This window comes from Crocodylus siamensis, chromosome 5 (assembly GCF_052110815.1).
Source record: "Crocodylus siamensis isolate JL-2025a chromosome 5, ASM5211081v1, whole genome shotgun sequence".
NCBI lineage: Eukaryota > Metazoa > Chordata > Crocodylia > Crocodylidae > Crocodylus > Crocodylus siamensis.
Window position 1 is genome coordinate 150,801,948 of NC_143399.1, and position 13,232 is coordinate 150,815,179.

The 13,232-nt window shown below is 47.2% G+C and overlaps 1 long non-coding RNA gene across 1 annotated transcript; it reads right to left on the minus strand.

Annotated features, from left to right (window-relative positions):
* Nucleotides 1-1,494: 1,494 nt before the first annotated feature.
* Nucleotides 1,495-4,629, minus strand: LOC149864743 (uncharacterized). The gene is made up of 3 exons (XR_016442517.1): nucleotides 4,512-4,629; nucleotides 3,229-3,360; nucleotides 1,495-1,705 (listed from the first exon to the last, which is right to left on the minus strand). It is a non-coding gene; the product is annotated as an uncharacterized LOC149864743 (long non-coding RNA).
* Between the last annotated feature and the right edge of the window lie 8,603 nt (nucleotides 4,630-13,232).

Genomic DNA, 13,232 nt, shown 5'->3' on the forward strand with positions numbered 1-13,232 from the left:
TGCATGCACCAGTGGGAACCCCTCCGTGCCTGGACAAGCCACCCAGGCTCCGATTCTCCCCCCAGCCTGGCTGGGGCTCCACTCACCCCTGCCCCACTCCCTTCCTCACCCCAAGGGCCTTGATTTTTGCCCCCCACAATAGGTGAATTAATGAATGGGCAAGCTGGGCACAAGTCTAGGGGCCTCTACCAATTTGAGGCCCTGGAATCCTCATCAGCAGGGAAGTGAAAAGCCACAGTTTTAAACTCGGCACCCATTTTTGGTGCCAGGTTTAAAACTGTGGCTTTCACATTTGCTTCCCTGGTAGCTGAAAGTGGGGCCACTCCACCAGTGGGGATGGGGGAGGGGGGGCAGGACTGGGGTTGGGCTGGGAGAGCCACACTGTGCCTGGGGGAGGGGGACGGGCTGGGTGGCGCTCTGCCTGGGAAGGAAGGGGCTGAGCGGGACTGGGAGAGCCATGCCCCACCCGGTGGGCAGGCAGGTGGGGCTGGGCCAGGCAGGGCCGGCCAGGCCAGGACCACCATTGGCAGTGGCCCTGGGAGGGTCTTGAGGGCTGTAGCTCCCCCAAATTCATCTTAGCCCCCCTGCAGCCAACCCTCCTAGTGCCACCGCCTGCCTGAAGAGACACAGCATGGTGCTCCTGGCCCAGCCCAGCTCAGACCTCTGCATCTGCCTGGCTGCACAGGACAGGTGGGCAGCAGCACCCTGCAGGTAAATGTAATGGGGGCTGGGTTGGGAGCAAGGCTGAGCCACAGGTGGCTTGTAGGGGTGAGGGGGAGGTGGCAGAGGGTTACCTCCATGTAATTGAGAGTGGGGGAGGCTCTGTGAGGAGAGTGTGTGTGTCTATGTGTGTCTCTGTCCACGTGCAGAGAGTGAGAGTAGAACGTGTGCGTCTGTGTCTGTTCGTGCCTATGTGTGTGCACATTGGGCCATAGCAGCGGTCAGGGCAGGGACCAGGGAGAAGAGGTGGGCATCTGCCCCTCAGCCTGGCAGGATCCACCCAGCCTCCCCACCAGCACTAGAAGGGGAAGGGGCCCCTCTCCCCCTCCTGCATCCCAGCTCCCATGGGGGGAGGGGGCCTCCAATTTTGTGCTTGCCCAGAGCCCCAGTATACCTTACCTACCTCTGCCCCTCCCTCCCCCCGGACTGACCTGCTAGGTGAGGGGGAGGGGGAGCGGGCGGGAGCTGTAGATACTGGGTTGCCCTTTTCTTCAAAAAGTGATCTTTACTTTTAAGAGGTTGGGGACCACTGCTCTCCGTCAAAGAGAGCCACACCAATTTTTAGAATTATTAATAACTCAGAATCACTGAATGCCTTCGGACTGACGCACAGGCTAACAACCCAAGATGGGATATTGGTTGTGGGGGGGTGAAGTCTGTTACAGACTACTGGGTGAAAACCAGAATATGGGATAAATTACTCCTCAAACACTCATCTGTAATATATAAAGGGAAAACGTATTGTTATTTAATACTTCTATTTGGAAGAAATAGGCTGGAGGTTGCAAACAGCCCTGGTACTTTCTAAAAATGGTAGGTGACAATTTTCTAACTCAAAATACAATGGGTAAAGATTAATTAATTGTAGTACTGGAAGTAGGTGGTTTGCTTGGGGCAAGTAATTATGACCTGATTGCAGAGATGACAGTCCAACCAGCACAGGTAATGAGATGACAGTCGAAATCCTCTTTTGGCAACTAATTTCCTAGAATTGATGAGAAAAATTATGAATAAAGATATAGTTGGGGGGGAAAACAGGCCAAAAAAATAGGAACAAAAACTGGGAGTTCATTAGGAAGAGTTGTTACAGTGCAAGAAACAAAACACAAAGGGTCAGTTTTGGCTAAAAAACAACCCTGGTTTAGTGGCAAAATGGAGACAGCAATAAGAAGTAAAAAGCTACATATAATAAATTAGGAAAACATAAAATGGGTAGTAATCCATATAAACTGTTATGCATTATAGAAACCTGATAAGGGAAGCTAAAGAATTCGGGGAAGGGATTCCTGGGTTGGCAGGCCTAAGTTCAATAAGAATAAGTTTTTTAAGCATATTAGAATGAAAACAATGCAAACAATAGAATAAGTTCACTTCTAGGTGGAAACAGGAACATTGTTAATGATGATGTCAAAAAGGCACAAGTATATTTAGTATTTTGGGGGGTATACTTAGGTATTTATTTGGTATTTGCAAAGAAGATGCTATTTTCATGTCACATAGTGAAAGCAAAGTATTTTCCAGTTCATTAGTAACTAAGGAATATATTAAACAGTCTCTACAGGACCGAACTGTATGACATTGCAGAGAATCCTAATGGAATCTGAATTTGTAATGCAGGTAAGTCTTGGAACCGTGCGGAAATTCCAGAAGACTGGAAGAGTACAAATATGCCAGTTTTGACAAAGGGCTTTTGGCACTAGCTGTAAACTGGTTAACCTGACACAGATACTGGACAGAGCAGTAGAAAAATAGATAATAATAAATAATAAAAGTGATAATGAATTAAAGGATTAGAATATTTTGTGGCAAACAAACTGGTTTTATATAAAATATTTTTAAACCAACCTTATTTTGTTGTGAGCATAGGTTTGTTTCATAAATAAAACTGTTGCATAACTAATCCAGACCTTTGCAAAGTAATACTGTTTGTTATTCTGATTAAACCATTAGAACTGTACAATATCAGTGAAGCACACACAAAATGAATTACGACTTGGCAAATTGACAGCTCTTATAAAGCAAAATGTCAGTGGAACCAGATGATAAAATAAGAATGTGTCTAGTAGGGTTCCACAATAATTTGTACAAGGCCCAATTCACACTTTTCATTAATGGTCCAGGGGTAAATATGAAACAACCACTAAAAAATTGTGGATGCCAGAGAAACTGGCAATATATCAAATGATGTAAGCAAGGTAGTGAGTTATTTAGGTTGCATTGAGCTTTAATAAAAACTATATATATTTTAATGGGAACAAGCTGGCAAGCAAAGTTATGTATTTAGGAACAGGGAATGCTGTCCATAATTACAGAATGGGGAATTGTTTTCAGTTAAGCAGTGACTGGAAAAGATACTCTGGTTTCTTAAAGTGACATGAACTTGGGTTCAGGAAAGCTTGCATTCTCTCTATATATAGATCTTATTTAGTTAGCCTATAAAGTTGCTTATCTACCCTGCCATCTGAAAGATTTAAGAGTCATAGTGAACAAACAACTAAACAGGAATACCTGATCACCCACTGCGGTGCTGTGGCAAGAAGGGCTCTTGCAATGTCTTTGCATATTATAAATGAGATATTGTGAGTGAATGTATGGAGGTTACTGCATACATTTCTGGTGTTGACATTTCAATGAAGAATGCTGAAAGAATGCAGAAAAGAGACAACAATTATTTGAGAGCTTAAGAAAATGCCTTATACTATAGCATGAGAAGGTTCTTTGGGTAGATGCAGTATCTTTTATTAGCCCAATGAAATAGCTGAAGAAAGTGGTTCTTTGCAAGCTTTCAGTCAAACACCCTTCTTCAGGCCAGAAGGTTTAGTTGTGCTCAAAAGCTTGTAAAAAAACATTTTTCCAACTATTTAGTTGGTCTAATAAAATGTATCACAGCTACCCAAAGAACTTTGTCTGCCTATGTCCTTAGACCAACATGGCTACAACCAACAGCCCTTATACTATAACATGAAACTTAGTTAAGTCTGCTTATCTTAAAAAGACTGAAAGCTGGTTAATTATAGTATACAAGTATCTACAGAGGGAGAAAATACTGGTAATGAAGGGGTCTTTAATTCATCAGAGAAAGGAATAGTATGAACTAGGGGATGGAAGGTGAAGTCAGATATATTTAATCAGAAATGAGATACACTTTTGAGCTCAAGGTGTCTTTTGTGATCACATTAATTCTGGTATTGAAGCTGAAATATGCAAGTATGAAAACTGCATTAAACAGAAAACAGCACATCAAAGACCCAATAAAACTGTATGGTTCCTGATCACCCTTGACCTCAGGTTAACACAGAGATATTTGAATTGCATGGGAAATATGACCTCAGATTCCTGAGCTTACTACTCATGTGAAATCAAACTATTCTACAGTACATTGAATAACAATTGAAATTGTAGAGTATATGTTATGGGATTCCTGATGAGCTAATAACAAATAAAAGCATACAACTCATGAATGGCTCATTTCAATGATGTCTTTGATATGTTTTAAGTTCAAGCAACCCACTTAAACCTCTATGAAGTCAAAGGGGTTAGCAAAAAAGTCCATCTGGACAGCAAAGAACTGACTTTTTTTAGAGTTGTGGTAGATTCAGGACATCCATATATCCTGGTAGAGTGTATCACAACACGTGCAACAATTCAGTATTTGGTATTGTTTTACATTCATGTCCCGTTTTTTAAAGGGACTATGTAGTAATAAGGGCTGGCAGTCAGTGATGCTGCCGCCATGTGATAGAAATATCAATTAGTCAAGTGAAAGCTAAATCTCCTCTGAGCACTCTTACCTTTCAGAGGATGACCATCCCTTTTCAAAACCATGGAAACAGTGAAAGCAGTCTCACATGCTGCAGTAGCCACATCTTCCTTCTTCCACCCACCAGCAGAAAAGTCTGGAAAGACAGAGCTCACTTTTAGAGCTGCCTAAGAGGCAATAGGTGCAAAAGCAACCATGTGGTAATCTTAATGTATGCAGCAGGAGCCATTTGGGCACTGGGACCAAAGGACTGATTCCTTAGCCCTCAGGTAAATAAATGTTCTTGCAGAGGGAGTTTTCATAGCTTCATAAGAGCTCTAGCTTCTCCTAGCTCCCCAAATATGGTAAATGTTTTCTCAGTTCTGTTGTTAAAGCAGCTTTTCTCCTTACATGGAAAACATTCAGTATTAGTTGAGTCAGAAAAACAGGCCTAGTGAGAACAACCCCTTAGCTTGATTCCTGTTTTAGGGACTGGGGTTGAAGCTCCAGTGAGTATCTTAAGCCCCTCACCAAAGGGGACTGCTCCAACCAGTGCACTATTGGTGTCAGGGATTTTTATGTGTGTGAAAGAGTACATATTAGATGTGGCTTAGAAACAGCTAGTGAACCAGACCAGCCTCACCCCCTCTTCTCCCCAGAAAGGGAAGGGAGGGAATGTCTGCTTTGTGAATCCGTCCAGGGCTTAGATAAGAAAGAAGTGCCTGGTCAATCCGCTTCTCAGACTGTAGGTGTTTGCACTGTACCAAAGACAGAAACCGAGGCACCCAGGGTCCTACAAGAATAGGCATGCGTTCTGTTGATACCTAAATGTAAATACCTCCTATAAAACAGAGGTGACTTTCTTTTCTTTTTTTGCCTTTTAACTTGTCTGATTGGCTCCCACCTTATTTGGACCAGGGACCTCTCTTGATCTGATTGGTGTACAAACAGCAAGGGACCCTGATTGACACCTCTGGGGGCTACTTGCCCATCAGAACTGCTCAGTCTTTTGATTGCAGTTACAGACTTGCTGGCTCAATGGCAATAAATTGTGCTTAGTGAAGTTATCATCTTCCTGCTTGGATGATATGATACCAATGGCCTGAAGTTAAATTACACCTGGGGGCTAAATTCATCACTGGTGCAAATCCCCTACTGCTAGTGATGATCCTTTTTTCTCTGTGCTGTTTAGTTTTTCTGTTGTTCTCTGACTTTCTGACCCAAATGGCATGCTGTCTCTTCAGGTAACAAAGTCTGGATGCCACATCGGGAAGAATTATATGGGAGCTCTCTATTCCCTTGTATCTTGCGAGCAAACACCAATGGGCTCCAGCATTGCTTGGAAGTGGGAATAAGTTACCTAAAGTGTTGAGATCTTTTGGCTGCTAGAGGCGCTGAAATGCACATTTCCACCGAGTTGAGAATTTATTAGTGGTACCATGAGGGTAAAAAGGAACAGGAAAATGCATGGATCAAGCAGGTAATTGAGTAGGTTACAGCACTGGCGCAACTTCTTTGGACCGCAGGGGAGCTCGGAAAGGACAGATGAGGGTGCGGTATAGGTTTCTTATCAAGCTCAGTATGTTAGGAGCCAGGTCTGTGTCTTGGGAGCCACTGACAACCTCGTATCCAGGTTCACATTTTGCTTCGGGTCACATCACTGGGTCGGGGGCGGATTTTGAACCTTGTGATTTCGGATCGAGGCTGGGAGTACCTGGTTTCTCTCCTGCACGTGCGTCAGTCTAAAGGGGTCCCAGGACTGATTCCTGGGCCGCGGACATCCCAGGCCGCGTATTTCTTTGTACAATGTCGGGATAGTACCGGTTTTATCGCTTCCTCTTGGATGTGATCCTGCCGGCATAGCTCCTGGGGGGGGGGGGCGGTCTGTGCTGTGCGGTGCGTTGTTTCGCTTTGTGTTTTGTTCCTTCACCAGGGAGGACATGGTGGGTCCGGTCCCTTAACACCCAAGCGTGAGACGCTTTATTCAGATGTAGCCCAGCGATCGAGCCGACCGAACAAAGCCTCGGCGCCATTCCTCTTTCAGGAATGGATAAATGTATTCACCTGGATGCAAATATCGCCTCGTAAGGACAGGCAATGGGATCAAAAGCCGCCCCGATGCTCTGCATGACACGCGGCCACACAGCTGCATCCCGGCGTCTTTGGGGAGGTGTGCACGACTGTCACCTCCGCTGGCTTGCTTTTGTGGTCGGTAAGGATCTGGTGAGATCTTGACCGGTGATGCCGCGCCTGCGACTAAGTGACAGAATTTAAACAGCTTGACTTACAAATATTGATCGTGTCCCTCTTGCTTTCAGTCCAGTAGCCAAGTATCTCGGCAAGTACGGGCGTTGCTCCCCCCCGCTTCAGAAACGTAACTACAGCTAACGCTCCCCATAGATTTTTTTACATTAAAATCGCTACTGAAGAATCAAGATCCGTTTCCGTTTTTGTCAAGTTTAATTTCCAATTCATCAAAAAAAGAAGAAACCTCGTCTCCCTGCTCGATGCATTTGTCTTGAAACAATTTGGAGAGAGGAGAAAAATACGGCAAGATGATTTTAAAGTGAGACTTCCCGTTTAATGACAACCCCCCCCCCCAGCACACACCTTTGGGGATCTTTTCCGGAAAGCTCAGTCAAAACTTTGGAGGATGACTTCTGTTCTCAGGAAGGTATTTTACACAATTCATAGATGAGCCCATCGATTTCTCTTTCCACCAAGCACTTTTCAGGTCGGAATAAATTACTGTGATCTCCCCCCCCCCCATTCCTAAGGTCCCTGTGAATTCAGGCAGGTGTCCTGTTCTCTATACAGTCCGTGTCACTTAAGCACAATTTTCTCACCCACATTTAATGTCTCGTCAGCATCATTTAACCTCTAAAATGGTGCTTAACAAACGCCCTTCATTAGTCAAACGGACAGGGACAGGCGGTCTTTCTTAAATACAAGGTCGCTTTCTTGTAGACGGCTCAGTATTGAGAGAGACAGCTTAAAAAAGGAGGTGGAAAGTTGGTCCGGGGTGCGGGGGCAGGAGGAAGAGGCACCGCACTGTGCTCACCCCGAGGTGTAGGGCCGGGGCAGGTCCAGCTGGCCCATGGCAGCGGTGAATTCGTCTGCAAAGGACCCCATGTCTCCATGCAGGAGGCGCGCTGCGTGCTACTAAGGGCTGTGGGTGTTTTGTTTTGTTTTGTTTCTTTTACCTTGCGAGCTTGTAGAATTTGCCAGTAGAAAGCTCCCTGTCCCAGCTCCAGATCTGCGGGTCCCGAAGGACGCCAATTAAAGGCACTAATTGGACAGCAATACATCAAAGTCCGCTCCTGAGAATGTCTCCTTGGAGCCTCAGGAATCCTTGAGTTAGGCTTTTGTTTTAACTATTGCACAGTATTTCCATGCAAAACAGGCTGCTGAACTAGGGGGGAGGCAGCTCTGCAGACCGGGAGCCAGGTCAGCGTGGTGCTCTCATTCCCCTGCCCAGCAGCAGAGATTTAAATCTTTTGTGCACGTTCAAAATCTGCCCCGTGGGATGAAACGCTTAGCTCCAGTTACAGCTGGACCAAGCCTGCATCCGAAAGGCAGCAGGCTAACATGCCTTCTACGTCTACAAGGAGATAGGCGAGGACCTTGCAAATGTAACTCGGAGAAGAGCGCTGGATGACAACCAGAAACACTGAGGCTTTCCCCTGGTCTCCTCTTTTTTGTAAAAATAGAACTGCTACTTGGAGCTACTCTATCTGAGCAGGTGAACATGGATCACCCCTGTAGCAGGAAAACCTGCAAGCCACTGTCAGTGATCGTCTTTTCTCTGCCAGCTAATCAGATCTACCCTTAAAGGACTTGGATAGAGGGGCCCGAGCCGGTGCTGCTAAAGGACTGGTGTCCTCCGGCCCCGGAAAGGAACAAGGTTCCAAAATGTTTGCGTCATAATGCTGGTGTCTGCGTAATGCAGCCAAGCCACAAACGTCATTGTGCGTGTCCTCAGTAGCTCTACCCCGGCACTGCAGCGAGTTGCAAGGAAAGCGGCTCACGCACCGCACATGGCCCGCAAGGTGCTAAGGGCTGTCTCTGCTACGCTCCCGGGACAGCAGGTGCCTGGGGCACTGCCCTCAGCTCCTGCCTTTGTAAAAAGCCAAACTAGGGCTCAGCGAAGGACCCGGACGACACTCCTCTGTACTCGAGATTTACCCCATGTCGGTTTGTCACCGTTCAGCGGGGGAATCCGTTTGTGCGTGGACTGGAGGACAACAGCTCGCTGGGAGCTTGAAGTCTAATGGGTGTATCGCCTCCTTATGGCCTCTCCCCAGCTCAGGGCACTTAGCTAAGGGCACTACGGTGCCCGCTTGAGGGAAGGAATGGATTGGATCTCCCCCATCAACCAGCCAAGAAGCCACTTCTCTGCGGCTCCCTTCGGGATGCCGGGAGCCTGCAGTAGTTGCCAATACTTGCCCAGCCCTTCCTTACCCCTGTCTCCCTTCATAACCCCCGCCACTGCTTTGCAAAGAGAAACCAAGCTGCAGTAGTTTCATTATTATTACCCGTACTTAGATGTTTGATCTCTGCTGGCACTGTTTACCCGAGATCACTCTTTTGGCTTTGCCAGCATGGCGAAGCGCTGTCGAGTCTGTGTTGAGGAGAAAATCTGCGTTGGGCTCCTCACTGTCACCTGCACAGGAGCAAGAACTTCCCCTGATGATCAGAAAAAAAAGAGTCTGACAGTCTGATGTGGTCAGACTGGCCTTGGACAGTTGCTTCCTTTTGATCTGCAGCCATAGCTTTGTTTCCCCGAAATCCAGAGGCTACCAAGCAAGATATACAGAAAAATGCTTGTTCATAGATGCATTTGTTTTTCATTTTGCAAAGGCTTCTCTTTAAGTAATTGTCCCTGTTAAAAGTCTATCCCTTTCCCTAGTCTTCACTGCGCTATAAATAATCTCGATGAAGATGCAAGGATATGACTTTCACAAGATTGGACAATTGATTAAATCTGTGACCTGCAATTGCGAATAATCTTGGAAGGCTATTTAAACAGATGAAGGCCTAAATTGTCTTGCTTGTATCTGAATTAATTTCTCATTCATCATCATTATGGAGTGATTGGTCTATTCAGGCTCTTCAGCCTGCTGGAACAAAGCGGGATTTAAATGAGATCGTAACACGATTTAAATGCTCTCCAACTTTACGAGGCCAGTCGAGCAGCTGCAATAAATACAAATATTTTTCTAAACAGCCTTGTTCTAAACAATTACTTAGTACTTTCATGTTACTTCTTTAAGGGGCAACCTCTCAAGTCACAAGCACTTTCTGACTCGAAGGGCAGATGAGGAGAACTGCTTACTGTTTTTCCTGGGTTTGTAGGTAGAAATATACCCCTACCGATTTCCACTGGGTTGTGTAAATGTTGGCGCTGTTCCTATACTGATGGCCACGTGTCGGTTAGTTGAACCCTGGCATAGTAGATTTTTTTCCCCCAAGGCTTTCAATAGACACAGCGACTGGAGGTGAAATTAGGGCTTTTCCAGGAAACAGAGGTGTTGGAATCAGATGGTAACTGTTTCCATTTGAGATACATTTTGTTATTAAAGGACCCTGAACTCACTGTCACTTATTAGTATCTGTCTATGTGTTAGCATTCTCTTGTATAAAGCAGCCTTCATATGCAGCTAGGGTTTATTTTTTATTGAAGGTCTAGCTTATTAATTTATCTTCCTCGCGCACTTGCTCTGCTCCCTCGCACTGCCTACTTCTGCTTTTTTTTTTAAACAGTATTCTGCAAAAAAGTGCTGAGTTATGGAGACAGCAAATGACTTAAGAGAGGAGGGCGAAATTAGGTGGAAAAAATTGCTCCCTACACATAGTAATACCCAATAACTGAAACTGTAAGAGCAGATTAAGCCATTTTGGTTGCTGAGAACCCAACTCATCTTGACATAAATTTTACCCCAGGATGACACTGTTGTAGCTGGCAGGATATGGGGCCTGGGTTGACATATGGTGGCGGGTGTTTCCAAGGGCTAAACTCAGTTGTAAAATAATGTAACCAGCCGAGCAGGAGAATAATTGAAAACAAAAGCATCCAAACACGAGCAAAGAGCTAATGGACTCACGTGTCTTTCTGCAGGTGCTGGGGAGCAAGCTAACAATCTAGCAGAAAGCATGAAAGATGGAGAGAGACTTTCCTTAATGATCTGAACACTGGAGCAGGGAATAGTGCTGGGGAAAGCAGATCCGATCCAGTTTAATCATGCAACCTTAATAAAAACGGAGAGTCCTGCTGGGGAAAAGTGATATCTGGCTCCTGGCGAAGAGAGGCAGACGCACAGCACAACAAAGATGGCCAGAGGAGCGATGAAAAGGGCTGAGTGATTTGCTAGTAACCGAGCAATTTAATGCCCGAGTTACGAAACTGCTCACTGGGATCGTTTAGTCCTACGCCGTCCTCCAGAGCTCATCTCCTTTTATTCACTTGTTTAAAATGAGCATTATTCCAAACATATGCAATGCAATCAGTTTGGTCACACTTACAAGAACACGCTTTAATAAGGCAATCAATCAAATGCTAACAAGGCGGGGACAGCCTCTGGAGCTCGCCTGGGCTGCAGGGAAACTGGAACCTTCCGTGGCACATGAGGTGCCCAAGACAAGCCCAGCTCGGTGCTGACAGCGCCGCAGCCAGCGGCTTCTCCCGGGCGGTGCCAGTGCCAGTGCCCCAAGCCCCTGCTCCGAGCCCGAGGGGAGCCTGCTCTAGCGCCAGGGCCCACCTTTTCCCATTGCACCTAGGCGCCCGATGCAGAGCCCACTGAGGCCAAGGCAGAGGCTCGGATCAGTTCCCCGGGCTCTGGCTCGGAGCCTGGGTAGACTTCGCCTCCCAGCAAAGTTTCAGCCCCCGATTTCGGAGCCCGTGCTGTAAGGAGAAGTTCCCAAGCTCGCGGCCGGGATTGGCTGGGAACGTGTTAAAAGAAACCACCCAACAGAGCAAAAGGAAAATTTCATTAGGAAGTAATGAGTAATTCCTCCCAGCAAGATGTATTGTTATATCTTCAACTTCAATTTACAGGCAGAGTGGCTCAATTACCTAGAAAATACAGTCAATTAAAGGCTGCTGATTGGACACGAGGACGGATCATCGATCTTGTACTTTCCAATATCGCTGCAGACACCTCATTTTGCCTCCCTATTAACTGAAAATACGCCTGGCATTACCGCGACCCGCAGCCTATTTACCTGTCGCAGGCAATCTCTGCCCTATGACCGAGCAACAGAGAAATTCGCAATCATCCTTGCGACAGGAGCCGCCGAGAAGCCCCGTGTGGATGACAAGAGCGCCTGTGGGAGAGGTCCTGGAGCGGGTGGGGCTGGAGGGGGGTGCGAGTGAGAGCCCGTGTAGCTTGGGCAGCCCGGCTGCTTGCCCCCACAAATGCCATCACCTCCCCGTTTCTCCCATACGGATGGGTTTGCCTAGAGATGTACAGAGGTGGCCGCTGGAGGAGCCCGGTGCCAGCCCGAGCGTGCCACTGCCGCCCTCCTGGTCCTGCAGTCCTCGCGCAGGCGGCCCCCCCAGCGGAGTCCCTGGGCGGCCTGCCTGCTGGCCCCGCTGGCGGCGGGCACCGCGCTCTCAGCACTTGGCACGGGCCAGTTCCCACCGCCCGCGGCTGGGGGATGCCCTAAAGCGGACCCGTCTCCCGGGCGCTGTGCACACTGGACACCTCTCTGCCACGACACCCCTCTCCTCCGTCCTTGTTCTGCCCGCCTCTCATCCAGCCGCTGGTGCTTATTAGAGGGATCCTTTTCGGGGCTCTGTGGCGAGAGGCTCAGGGAAGGCTAGAGAAACACTTCTTACTCCTGAGCCCTAGATTTGGCTCTGGGTTTTTAAGTCCCTCCACAATTATTCTGGTCGTTGGTACAGAGCGAAATAATCTAAGTAATCTTTGGTCTTCCAAAGGGGGATCGGAGTTAGTGCCCAGCGAAGACCCTTGCCTTTCCTGTCTCCCTTTCGCACGTCTGAACAGATCAGACAGCCCGTGTTGTACACAACACTTGGAGCTCTCCGTGTGCTCCCTCGCCCTCCGCCGAGCAGTCCCTACACGGAGCGATGTGACTCACTCCAGCATCCGAGAGAAATGCTGTGCATATAGATATCAGCCATTCCTCAGCAATTGCACCTGAATGAGAGAGCGGGGAGGTCTAAACGCCTTTTGTTTCGCTTCAACGTTTATTTTCCTGGCTGTCCAGCTGCAGCTATTAGGAACTGCGAGAAGGTGAGATGGCCCTAAGCGATAGCCTCACTTTTTGTCTTAAACAGGCACGCTAAAAATATTTGTGATGCAGTGTTAGAATGGGTCTTTTTTTTTTTTATTATTGCGACATGGTAACAAATCGGAACAGTGAAGTCTTTGGGCTATTGAAAAAGAGACTCAAATAGACAATTTCATTTTGGAAGAAACTCTTAGCCCAGTCCAGAGAGGGGGGATTTCAATTTCGAGGTTGACAGCTCCACTCCACTCGGGCAAAAATCCAAACAGAGCCACGGCCGCTACCTTCCACCGCAACATCCAAGGAGCGAAGAGGAGAGAGACAGAAAGGAAAGAAAACAGACTTTGCACACGAATGGCGTGTGTGAAACACACGAACACATGCAAAGATCGGGGTCGGGAGCGAGGAAACGAAGCACAACCCCAAGGCTGGAATCTGAACCCCAAATGCAGCAAAGGAAAAGGGGAAAAAAAGAAGCCAAAGGGAGAAGAAAGTACAAAGGAAGGCAAATCGCCCGTGCTCT